Below are 14,080 nucleotides of genomic sequence, written 5' to 3' on the forward strand. Positions count from 1 at the left end.
ATTTCCTTAGCCACAAAGCAGAAACTTTGTTCACTTCAGAATGGCAACTTTGTTCATCACTGAAGCCTTCCTCTTCAAATTTGTTTGCCATCCTATATATTTACTTGTTCAATTGGGTAGATCCTGATTTTCCTTATGCAATTAACTAAGAGGAAAGCTAATAATCCAGGAAAGTTGCTCTCTATACTTTGAAGCATTGAAGATGCATGACCTCTTTACTAGGACTCTTGAAGGAATGTGATGTAAAGAGGGTCAGGTGTTTGAGTTAGGGATTTACACCTGAGACTCCTTTTGAGCTAATGGAATTTGTAAATTCAGTCTTGCGGGACTCTTCATGTGAACACTGACTAGTTTTAACTGAACTTTAATTAGCAATGTAGATGAAACAGGCTCCCCAGCAGATCACCAACTAACATGTCACATGCAGTTTTTCTTTAATTCCTCAACCCAGGGAATCCCACATTCCCTGTATTGGAATTACACCCTGAGAAGCCACTTTATCTTTGTTTTCAGGGTAATATCCAAGCTGCCTATGCTGCCAGACAATGCCAAACACTCTCAAAGGGTCTGTTGTAGAAGCTGGAACCACCCTTTAAGGGAGAAGATCTCTTTTCTGTGTTATAAGAAACTTAGCCCTGACTATTCCAATTCAGTGCCCAGGGGTGCCCTTGGGAAGCTCATGGACAGGGATCCTGCCTTTCTTATTTGTGGATCCACGGTGGGCAACAATAGATAAAGACCATTCTGGTACACTATGACACTGGCTTTCCCTATACTTCATCTTGATCTTACCCTTTATGGCCAATTGTTTTCTTTTGTTTGTATATTTTCTTATAAGTCTCTTTGGTTTATCTTCTTTTGTGATTAAAGATGTTGTCCCAAGATCACTCACTGAGAAACATATAAAAGAAAATGGAGCAGAAGATTCTCGAAAGGCTTGGGCTGGGAAAGAGAACTGAGGAACAGCAAAACTAAGAAGTCATTGTTTGATTCAGAGAGACTTCTTGGGATTGGTAGACTAAGGTTTTCTTATTCTTGCACTTATTTAAAATGTTTTTTTGATATACTGATTCTTGAAATGTAGGATGATGTTTCCAAAAGAGAAGAAAATAAGATAGTTTGAGTAATAAATAAAACCATGCACTGGTGATTCTAATTGTTTGTCTTTCTCCTCAAAATATTATCAACTTTAATGAAAAGGGGTATCCATTCTCCCTTCACTGCCATTATAAGGGTCCTGGTAGCCCTCTGCCTCTCCTTGATAAAGGTAAAAATAAAAAATAGCAGGAAAACTGAAAATTACAAATCTGTACCTTTTCTCTGTCTTATCATTAAGGTTAAAGACCAAGGCTGTTGCCAATAGTCCAAGAAAAAATAAAGCATAAAATCTCATAATTTTTTGTTAAAAAAACACTTCTATTGATGACTGCCTTGTTTGAAATTAGATTAAGGCCTGAGTCTTTCCTGCATGATATTCTTGAGTCATCTGATTTTGATATTAGCTGATAGCAAAACATGGGGGTGACTACTGATAAACAAAAAGCATTAACAATGAACAGTGCAAGAGTATCAATGTGAGGACAAAAGGGCAAATAGGCCAAGTGTTAATATACCTCAGATTTTGGGTTTTCAAGCATATCCAAATAGGTGAAAAAGGAAAAGTAAATAAAAGTACAGGGAAATAAGAGGAATGACTAGAAATCCAGAGAGGATTATGATCCAGGTTTCTGTCTCTTGCGTAGATATTGCAAGTTACATTTCATGAATCAAGTCCTTAAAAGCAAGTTGTTCTACCATTCTCTTAAATGTGTTGTCTTCTACGCATACAAACTTTAAACATGTTTCCAGCCCCAGGTTTCTCCTTCTTCCTGTCTCTGCATTGCTTCTTGGCCTCTTTCTGGCTGTCTGTCCTCCAGCTTGTGAAGAAGAATGCAAAGCCCAAGTAAACATGCACAGAGAGCAGGAGAACTGAGCTGTTACAAGCTCCCAGGGCTGAACCCACATAGGTAGATTTTTATCCAAAGAAACTACCAAGAAGGTCTGCTACCAATGCAATAAATAAAGAATAAAAACATAGAGAACTAAGTTTGCTTTTGGTTTTGCTCTAACTTCAGAATAGAAATTTCAAAGATGTTTGCCCTTCATTTAGCAATTAATTTTTATGTTTAATGAAAACAAGAGAAAGACTATTAAAAAAATCATATGTGCTTTTTGTCCAGGCTAATAAAGTGCTGCTTTCAATTTTTCTATATATTTTTTAGCAGTACACAAAACAATAGAGAAAATATATTCTGGTGTAGATTATTTTAAAGGTGTTCACTTGCCTTTGCATTTCTTTCTGCTAAAAGGATTAGCAGAATGTTGAATAACATCATTTAGATTCTAAAAAGCAAAATTTATATCTTGCTTATTTCTGGATATCTTTGTATAATCTAGTTCTGAGTACATAGTATGTTAATAATTTCTCCCCAGAGTTTTAACTCATGGAATAATATTGTTTTTCTCATCTTATGTTCTTATTCCTATTGTAAAATGTGCATCCATATGGAACAGAAGTATAATTTACTCTTCTTTTAGATACATTTTTAATTATGAGTAAAGAAAACGAACTACTGTTTCATTACTTCCAAGTCTTGCCACTAAGAATCCTATAAGGATCAGTTTTTAATTTCCAAAGTCTAGAACACTATATTCTTGATCATATTTGCAGTCCTAATACAACCACTGAAGCAAGAACAATATGTTTAGAAAGTTTTGGTAGTTAAAATTATTTGAATATGTAACACATACATCCAAAGTTTGAATGAAAAATAAAATTAAAAATCTTTTCTCAGCATCAACACAAAGAATAAATATCCTCAGCCCAAAACGTTTAGGAGATTTGTTAAACTTTAGTTAAGAGTGGTGTCAACAAATATTGACACCAAACCTAATTGTGATCCATGGTCTACATACCAAACCACAAAAGTTCTGCAAGGATATAAAATGAAATGGAAAATAAATGTATTTAATGTGATATTTGTTCACATTTCTGTCAAACTATATTTATGTATCTGATGACACAGCACTGAAATGAAATACATTTAAAAACATAAAGACTTATGCTGTTCAATGAGCAACATACGCTACCATATGGAAGTCCAATAACTTAACAAAAAAAAAAAACCTAAACTTTATTTGTTGAGTGCAGTTATATTTATTTCAAGAATTATAAATGTTTATTTTTTTCCTATGCAATTTCACTAGATCATACAATTATCCCTTAAAATCATTGTTAAACCTCTTTTAATTTTACAAATCAGAAACTCTTATCAATCTACTGAAAACTTTCTGTTCAAACCTCAAGGAATAGATGTTTTCCTTTACATTCTATATATGAGAGCTTCTTCCTTATCCATATGTGTGTGCATAATGATCATAGATGGCAGCCACATGGATTATATGATCTGTTTTTTGTTTTTCAAAGATCTATTCTGAGGTTACCTGTGAAGTTTTAGGGTACTCCAAAAACCCACAGCAGTTAGTTTCCTTGGATAGTTCTTCAAAAATCTCATAGAACAATACCATCAGAACAAAAGAGAGTATTTCCTATTCTTTAAAATTAATTGGACATAACTGGTGTGATTTTTTTATAAACATCTAAATAATGCATGAACTAGGCTTTCTTTATCAATGGGACTTAATAATTAAATAATTGATATTGTTTTTAAAAATGAATTTATTATCATGGTTGAAACTCAGGTGGTTCACAGAGCTGGGGATTGCTTATAATTACTTTAGGCCCTTTTCTGATATGACACAACAATGCTTTTAGGTCTAACTCAGATGTGATAATTTAGCCGTGATTGGTGAACATTTTGTACAGTGGTACATAGACTTAGATAAGTAAGATTAAGCATAAATGACATGGAAAATATGATTAGAAGGAGCCCGTGAGATGATCAGAACAATAACATAGCAATTTATTCACAATCCACATAAATCTTTATGAAAGCAATACTGGAAATTCAGCAGTTCATTGCAAACAAAGAAATTATTTACTCTCCTCCTCCACAAGTTACAGAAAATTTTCTCATAATTGCTAAACTCTTAGCTTCCAATCTTTCTCAAATACCTAATGTCAGTCATAGTATTTTTATGATAATGACATGCTACTTGTATATATTGTCTTCCCTTTGATAACTATTTGATCACTTAGATTAAAAATTAGGAAAAATAAGGAAAAGCACCATTGTCTTTTGGAAAATCTACTTTCAAATAGAAATTGTCATGGAGAAAAATGTCTTTCTCTACATTTTTTTGTGCAGGGAGTGTGTTGACTAAGCCTTTCTCCAGTGGCTAACTAATAAAATGTGAGTTGTTTTCTCTTTACCATCACAGGGAATCCATGATAACTTCTCAGTTTGGGGACTGGGTGAAAATAGAAATTAGAAAGTTTTAGTACATTTTTATAAGAATTTATAGCAAAGAATAGGTTTTTTGTTTTCATGTTTATTACCTCTAAAATGAGGAGGTTTGAGGTTTTGAGATACTGCACTATGATTAACCAGAGTTCCTAGGAGAGATTCCCTGTTTGTCTAACAATTGTTCATGGGCACCTCTGCCATGCCCACTCCAAACAGAAAAATAAGCAAACCAGGGAGTGGTGGAACTGAAGTAACGTGATATTGAAGCTAGATAGTAAAGAAGAAGACAGAGAAAGAGATATAGAGGTACAGGAAGAACATTTAAATAAAAAAATTAATTGGTAGAAAGTGGGTAACTTCCAGCCTCACACTGAATGTTGCACTTTTCCCATCTACCTCCCAAGAGTTGTCTCAGTATAACCTGAACCATGTGGCGTCTTCATTGACCTGGACATTTCCTATTCTGTAAACAGCTCAATTTTCTATATATATAAAACAGGAACTATCTGAAATGGGCAAATAACTCCAAAAGAAGTGCATAGCAAAGTTAGGCACTTTGTTCCTTTCCTCTGTTTTTCCTTCCCTGTCCCTCTCCACCTTATTTCTTCTACTCAAGAATCTGTAGGAAGCAAACACACACTTTTAGAATGTGCTGTGTGTTTCAGGCTCCAAGAGGAAAGATGCTTTACAAAAAATTAACTAGAAATGCAAACAATAACACATACCATGAAATACATTAGGAAGGCATTTGGGCTCACATCCCTCCATTCCCAACCATCTGGGTAGTGATCCCTCTGCACATGAGTGAGGAGAAAGCAAGGACACAAGTCTTTCAATGATTGTGCTCATGACAGTTCTGCAGGAACCAGACCACTGAGTAGAAAGAGAACAGACAGGATCATTCCAGGGCTTCCTTTCACTTTTATTCGATAACAATTCTAAGAATGTGAATATGTGAATGTTGCAGTTTTAGTTTTTGTTTCTGGAAGAAGCAAACCCTAAGACAAGGACTTGAAAAACAATCACTTATTTGGGAGGCCAATCTTAGGAAAAACAAGGGAAAAATGAAAGGAGAAAGGAAAGTGAGGAAAGTAAATAAAGAGTGGCTTAGATTTCCTGGAAAAAGACTCCAAGATAGGGGGTTGCATGTATAAAACATATTGAAGAATGTTATTTGCACACGTGATTGAGAAAAGTGTTATGTCATGTGGCTCTTTCAAATCCTTCCTGGGCCCTACATTTCTCTACTTTGCTGCTTAAGTGTTCATGTGACTTCATTGGGCCCACCCAAATAACGTAGCATAATCACCCTCTCTTAAAAATCAACAGATTATCAACCTTAATTACACCTGCAAGGTCCCCCTTTACCCTGTGATGTAATATAACTGTAAATAACACTGGGGGCTAAAGACCATGGGGTTCTAAATTCTGTCCTGACCCTTGAGTTTGCAAGGCTTCCAGAGTCAGCAACTCTGTCTAGGCAACCAGCTTCCTATCACTGCCCTCCTCCAGGGATTGCATTTAGATCATAAGAAACCATGAATTTGTAAACACATAAACCTGAACATGATTTGAGCCCAAATTGTGAAGCCAAAGACCCATGTGGAGCAGATTCTGACTTAGTTTCCCAGCTGGTAACCAAATTTCATTTTCTAGACACCTAATGAAGAGGTAGACTCAGCAGGTGTTAAACCTTCCAAGGGGTCTCACACATTTTGAGAGTGATTTGACAGCACTGGGAGAAGGAGAAATGTGTTGCAGGAAGAAGCAGGGGCCAGGTGCCTCCAGTAATGTTCCAGCCTATGGGAAAATCTAATCTGCTCTAATCTGCTGGTTTTATTATACAGAAGGGAATCACTTTCAGTATCTCCTATGAGCATACAGATGTGCCTGGCTTCCTGCCTCAAAAAGATGCTGCTAGTGCTATAATTAACTATTTGTGGGAACCAAGGAGGAATTATTTACTATGGATTCAGAAAGATGTAGGGAAAACTGCTAATGAGTAAGCCTGGCTTTTTCTAGATGTTGTGAGCACATTTTTAAATGATTACTACTGTTCATGCTGCCATACTAACTAAAAGAGAAAGGGAATATTCTGAGAGACACCATTTCATCAAGCCCAGAGATCTCTTAGGAGATTTAACTTCCTTTGGGAGAATTCTAACAAGTCCTAGTGAAGAAAAAAAGCAACACTGAGAGAAGAAAGTGGTTCTGTACCATCTTTTTAATCCATAAAATGAAGACTTTCAAACAATAAGATGGCAAACTCTTGGGACTTCCTAAAATCTTAATATTTGTATAGCAAATTTTCTCCTTACCTGGTTTCTTCCTCAATCTTCCCCAAGATGAAAAAGGAAATATCTTTAAATATCTAAAAGTACTCTATTGTATCTTCTAAAAGTGAATATTTTGTGTATGCTTATTAAACTCATAACACAGCAGTTGGCAAAAGTAGGTTTACACATGTGAGTATGCAAGACACAACTTGTACTAATATTTAGTTGTATTATTTCCATATGAACAACTGTAAACCTGAAACCAGAAAAGCCAGTGTTCATGCTGCCTATCACCTACCACACCAAATAAGCACAAACAGAGATTGAATCTTTATGGACATTTTATTTAGATGGCCAGAGATCTGAGAACACGGTGGGTTTGTACTCCAACAGACCATCTTAAATTCCATTTTCAACCAACCCTTTTTATAAGGAGAAGAAAAATGTGGGTAAGGGGGTTGGAGTTCACGGAAAAAGTTAGTCAGATAAAATCCGCAGCATTCTTTATCTGTGTCCTGGATGGTGATATTTATCTGTATCCTGGGCAGTGGGCATCTCACCCTGGAGTACATTGGTTCAGATAATGCCATGATTGCCTGCAGTCCTCCTGAGGCACAAAGGTGGAACTGCTTACAGCCTCCTGGAGTCAAGGTGGGTATTACCTTCAGTTTTTGAAACAATAGCTTTTTACTACATTGATTACTAAACTTAACTATTACTTGAAACTTAAATTTTTCCAACATTTGAGCCCCCCATCATTTCCCCAATGTTAGTCTTAATTATCTTATTTCTATGAGATCAGTTTCATATGGAAGTGCATTAGACCATCCGGTAGGGGGTTTAGGAATACATTTAATTGCAGATCCACATAAGGGGGAACATTGCATGCAGCAACAAGCTATGATAAAGCACAAAATAGTTTTTAGCACAATTTTAAAAAGTTGCACACTCTCCAGCTGAGGCTACATTAGTGACTTTTAAAGAAGACATTTCCCTGTCCTTTAGAATTACCTCAGGTTTCCAATTATAAATATCAGATTAGGTTATTTTCTTATTAATATGTTTAAACAAAGTATAATTCTAAAGGCTTTCCAGGGGAGTACGAACACATATAAGACATATAGTGAAACTTGGTTCAACATAAATTCCTCCTGCAAGACAGGATTCGGAGATGTTTAGAATATTTTTGCTAAATATATCTGAAAATTTTTATCTCACTTGAAAGGAACAAGTTCTCTATGATATAGAGTTAAACAAAAAGTAATGAAAAGAATACAAATCATTTCAAAATGATTTCAGTTTTCAAAAGATGACTTTCAGGTGAGGTTTGGCAATCTATATTTCCTCTGGTGATTTATTTACTCTGGTGTGATGACTCCAAGGTTTTATTTCTACCAACTTCACCGTGGTAAGGGGTGGTGAGGAGTATATCCAAAGATTCACTCCACTTTAATTCTAGTTGGCTTTCTGGAGGTGTTGTCATCCAAGTCTTGAATAGCACCTTATCTGTAGGCTCAAAAGAATGTAGCAAACCTATAGGTTAGAGGTCTCTAATACAAGCAAGGTCATCAATTACAGCTAAGTTTTGACTTACACGTTGTACATTTTCTAACCTACTTTTGTCCACTCCTGTATAACCCCGTTATTTAGTTGCTTGTTAGCAAACAATATAGTCATTCAGTATTTACTGAGTTCAACTACATGTTAAGTACTGTTCTAGGTACTAAGACACAACAGGAAACAAAACAATGTTCTCATCCCACGAAGCTTATGTATTAGTGGGGATAAAAGACAAAGACAAAAACCAGATAAATAAAACAATTGAAAAGCTAATGGTGAAAGTATTATGAGGATGAATAGAGCAAAGTGTAAAGAATACTGGGTGCCAATGAAGAGAAGTTTCTATTTTATAAAGAGTATGCAGAGTTGGTTACTCTGGTAAGGTGACATTTAAATATAGACCTGAAGGAGAAAAGGAAGTTATTTCTATGGCTATCTGCAGAAAGAATATTTCCAGCAAAGGAAGCAGCAAGGGTCAAAACCTGGTGCCCAGGGTACACTTGATATGTTTCAGGGAGTACAGGAATGGCAGTAAGGCTAGAGAGATGTGAGCTGGGGAGGACAGGGAAAGAAATGAGGTCAGAGAGAAGTAAGAGAATGAAACCACGGAGGACATTATAAGTCAGAGAAAGAACTGTAGATCAGTTCTGAATGAGATAGGATTTCTCTGCTTAGGGGTGAAAAATAGACTATGGGGTGAGGGTGGGTAGACAACTAGGAACCAAGGAGATCAGTGCAAAGTGACTGTAGCATTCCAAAAGACAAAGGCTTAGGCCAGGGTAGAAGTTGGTGGAAGTGGTGAGACACAAGTCAGACTTGGGAATATATTGTAAAGATAGAACCTTCAAATTTGTTCATTCACTGGCAGACGGATTAGATAAGGAATGGGAGAGAAATACAGAGGGCAAAGGTGACCCCTAAAGTTTTTGGTCTGAGTTACTATAGTGTGGAGATAGTATTTATGTAGATGAGCAAAATAGGGGGAGAAGGAAGTTAATGAGGAGTGAGTAGGAAATTGAGAGTTAGTTTTAAACATGTTAACATCTGCAATTTGCACTGACTGTCTAAGTGGAGAGGTAAAATGAGCAAATGAACTTCAAGATCTAGGATACATGTTGGAGTTGGAGACATACATTGGAGTCTGACATATTTATAGCATTCAATGCCATGAGACTAACAGAAGTTATCTAAGAAAATAGTGTAAATAGAGAAGACAAGCCTGTGTGAACCTGAGCCCTAGGGTATTTTAACATTTAGAAGTCTAGAAGATGGCTAGAGACCAGCAAAGGAGACAGCAAAGTGACAAATAATGTAGGAAGAGTATCAGAGGTCAAGCAAAAACTAAGCTAGTCAATGTGCCCTTCCTTTTTCACATTTTATAATAGTAACTTGACCATCTCTACAATTTCTTACTAGAAGCACTTAGAGATATCAATAAAATATGATTTTTTCAGTTTTTCTCTGTCTAATCTGTTTTTTCTCAAAGATTATTGAAATTCATGGTGCAAACATGAGCTCATGAGATAAAAATAGTGACATAAATTTTACTCCAGCTGGACACTGCTGTGTTTGGGCAAGGCAGTGTGCTTTAAAGCAGAGAGTCACATTTGACTCAGAATGGATCAGAATCAAGCTCTTACGGCCTCAAGCCCAACAAGGCAGTGACAAGACTTGGTTCTGGGAGCTGATAGACAAAGTTATGGGAAAACAGCCTCTGTTTAACATAATAAGAGGAGAATCTGAGTTCGGCACTTTATTTAATCGTAAGAAAGGTCATGAGAAAAGTCATGAGAAAGACAAAGTTTGACTGTAAACCAAAGGAAATAACCTCAATTTCCAAGTAAGAAAAAAAATGCAAGTTGTGTTGATTCCATCTTGATCATATTTTCATGGATTTCAGAAAGACAGTGTTCTTAAAATAATTTCCTGTTAAGATTCAAACTCTATCTGCAAAGTAATTTCTCATTTTTTAAGCCACTGCTTTAAAGTGAATTTTATTCAATGCTTAGTTGAAGGAAATTATCAGTGTTCCTTAATGATGACATAAATAAATGGTTAAAATAGGCATGTCTATCTACTACTGAATTTTCCTAAGAAAATGTTTCTGTGAGCAAAGTTAGATTTAGAGTTGGCTATGCCCAGAAAGATTTTTTTTAAACCACTCTTTGAAAAAGAACTGTCTTCAAGTATTTTGTTATTGATTTAACTATTTTCCCTTATGATGTCCATTGACATGTTTGTGATAACATCACTGTCTATAAATAGGCTTCATGCTCTCAAACCCAAACCAAGGGAATTTTGAAAATGAATGAAATTGAATTCTTACCATTTCCAGTAGTTTCAAGCCCTGTGGGTTGAAGAAAGAATAGGAGTGAAACCAGGTCTAGAAACAAGTAAACAGCAGTTAGACAAAGAAATTCATGTCTGAATAATTTCCCAACCCAAATGCTGGGCTTTATTTGATTGGTTTCCCATTATCTGTACCAAAAATGTTTTTCATCTTCTCTATGGCAAGAATGTCCTATTTAGCAACAAAGTCCTTATTGCCTGAGAGAAAATAAGTAAGACAAAATAATTTTCAATTTTTTATTCCACTTGAAAAGGAAGAGCAGCCCACCCCATGTTTTTTAAAAAAAATTGCATAATGGATGTTTGTTTGTAAGGACACCTCAGAAAAATGATGAGGGAAAACCCTCCCAGAGAACAGAAAAAAAGCGAAGCAGTTGTGTACCAAGGACAAAGGAAGCATGATGGAAAGAGTATAACTCCAGGTCATTCATGTTTTCTAGTACTAGCTCTGATATCAATTAGCCACGTTTCTTTGAACAAGTCAGTTTACCTCCCAAGGTTTAGTTTTCTCATCTATACAGTGAGAGTGCAAACTAGTTAGTCTTCAAAATGCTCCTTCCTGTCTTGATATCTGAGATTCCAGGGGCAAACTGAAGTCTCTCCAATTGTTTAATGTCAAAGCCATGACTAAAACCCAGATAGTCCCACTAGTTTGTGATGCTTCCTTTTCATATCTTTATTTTCACCTGAGAGATAGGAATTTCCTTTAAGTCAATACTCTAAACTGTTTGGAAGAACTAGCATTTACCTTAGTATCCTTATCTTTTGGAAGAGAATTTCAAATCCTGTATTGTTTAAACCAGTTCATCAGAGGCCTAAATTTTATTCCTTGCCTCAAGGGAAATTTTAGATGATGAGGTAGAGGTTATCCATCCACTTTAAAGGTAATAGTTGTACTATTATATTTCATAAATTTAAGTTTGGCATCCGGTTTTATTTGGTAAGGTGAATATTGAAGAGTGAAGGTATTTCAATTAAAAAAAATGAAGTTTGAAAACCAGTGATTTTTAAATAATTCCTATTCTCCAATCCAGTCAATTGGTGTGTACAGCCATGATCACAAACTGAATGCCTAGAAAGGCCAAGCAAGTAAGTTACAAATTGAAGTGGGTTGAGTGTAAGCAAAACAGAAACTCAACAAAAGGACAAATGACATTATCTTCTGCTTCTAGGTGGGAAATAGAACAAGGAGTAGTGAGGACCGTGGAGAAACAAAGAGTATACACCTTGTCAAAAAGGAGGGAGCAAATTACCTTCCTCAGCTGATTGTTACCTCACCAAAAAAGAAGCCCATGGTAGTCAGATTTCCCAATTTTTCAAGAAAATCAGAAAATATCAACCTTGTACAAAATCTTTGTGCTTTTAAAAGTATTAGTGATAAATCAAAAAAATTTAACATTAGAAAGCTAAATAAAATATGTCAACAGAAAAATGTGTCCATGGGAGGCCATATTGCTGCTCTAATACCTCTCAAGACAGGATGACCCAGTATCTGGCAAGACACCTCTATTACTAGCCCCTGACTTCACTATTTGCCAAGCTAGTCCATGTAAAAAGTTCTTCCATAAGGCAATCCCAAAGCTATTTCCTTAAGACATTGGTCCATAGTCCAGGTTCTGCTTTCTGAGGCCAAATGAATTCATCTTCCATGTGAGAACCCTTCAAACATTTAAAGATAGTTATTGTGCCCCCTGGACTTTCCTCAGAGTAAACATTCTTGGTTCTTTCAGATATCTGAATTGTACCTGGGGCTCATTTCCTGTACTTTATGATCTCTCTGAACATTGTCTGAGAAAACTAAATACACAATCCAGCTACAGTTTAATGATGTCAGAGTTTCTCATATTTTGAAAGCTAATCTATTAATGTATCATAGAATTACTTTAGTCTTTTCTAAAGCCACAGATCTTATTTTTGACTAATACTAACCCTACAGCTAGTCAAAACTTCTAGGTTCTTCTCAAATATTCTGTGAATCAATCTATCCTTGGAAGGTTGGGATATTGGTCCTAAAGCAAGGACTTAGGTTTAATTTTTGAATTTTTTATCTTGTTAGAGTCTGTTTTGACCTGTCAAGATTTTATTGGATCTTGATTCAGTCTCCTTTAGCTTCCTCTCATCTGTGATTTTGATCAATATCTTCAACCAGTTCTTAATAAAAAAAGGTTGAATAAGACAGAAAAAAATTACAAAGCTCAGAGCCCTTTGTCCAGAATGATAAAAATCTATTAATATAAATTATAAGGAGTATCTCACACTGACTCCACATTGAAAGGAAATTATAAAGCACCCAGAATCCAAAAAAACATAATTCAGGTTAAATGAAAGAACAGTGTCTCACCAGGGAAACTATTTGAATACTGGGTTTACATGGCTTAACTGCATCACTCTGAATCTAGTTGATTTGTTTATGTATACTGTTCTCTGAGCAATCAGTTTGTTTGCCATATAGCAGTCTAAGTCAGCCATTTACACAACCAAAATCACCAGACCAGTCAGTTTTCAATCTATTCTTTTGAAATAATTTATATTCAGTTGACAATTTGTCCACACATCTGCAACTGATTGATGTTTAATCAAGAAAAATTTTAATCAAAGAACCAAATCAATGAGTAATCATCAATTCTAATCATGAGATTTCTTTTAAATGAGTAAGTCAAGATATCTTAGAAATAGACTAATTTGGCTAAGGATTATAATCCCCACAGCAAAACTAAAACCTATCATTTGCCTTATATCAGAGCACTCAAAATTTTTCTCTATCACTTACTCATGTAACATGGGTAAGTCACTTAATATTCACTAATTTCCTTTATTTTACCATCTCTATCATTAAATAACCATAAAAGTCCAAATGTCTGTAAATAAGTTGCCTTAAATTTTTTTATTCTTGTTTATTCTATTACAGTTGTCCCAATTTTTCCCCCTTGCCCTCCTCTATCCAGCCCTGCCCCCTGCTCCCACAGTCCTTCTTCATGCTATTGTCCATGTCCATGAGTTATTCATACATTTTCTTTGACTAATCCCTTCCCCTTCTTCCCACCATTCCCCTCTTTTCTTCTGGCAGCTGTTAGCCTGTTCCCCGTTTCAATGTCTCTTGTTCTTTTTGCTCATTAGTTTATTTTGTTCATTAGATTCCTCTTATAAGTGAGATCATATGGTATTTTTCTTTCACTGACTGGCATATTTCACTAAGCATGATAGTCTCCAGTTCTATCCATGCTGTCACAAAGTGTAGAAATTATTTCTTTCATTGTGCTGTGTAGTATTCTATTGTGTAAATGTACCACTGCTTTTTATTCCACTCACTTATTAATGGACACTTTGGCTATTTCCAACACTTGGCTATTGTAAATAGTGTTGCTATAAATATAAGGGTGCATAAACTCTTTTGAATTGGTGTTTTTTCAGGATTCTTAGGGTATAATACCAGCAGTGGAATCACCGAGTCGAAAGGCAGTTTCATTTTTAATTTTTTGAGGAAATTCC

At 35.5% G+C, this 14,080-nt stretch overlaps 1 protein-coding gene across 1 annotated transcript in view; it reads left to right on the plus strand.

The window, feature by feature from the left end:
• Positions 1 to 14,080, plus strand: part of PCSK2 (proprotein convertase subtilisin/kexin type 2) — a 360,494-nt gene that overhangs the window by 93,409 nt on the left and 253,005 nt on the right. The window lies entirely within an intron of this gene.

This window comes from Pteronotus mesoamericanus, unplaced genomic scaffold (assembly GCF_021234165.1).
Source record: "Pteronotus mesoamericanus isolate MK-2021 breed Mesoamerican mustached bat unplaced genomic scaffold, CSHL_Meso_final contig_25, whole genome shotgun sequence".
In the NCBI taxonomy this organism is placed as follows: Eukaryota; Metazoa; Chordata; class Mammalia; order Chiroptera; family Mormoopidae; genus Pteronotus; species Pteronotus mesoamericanus.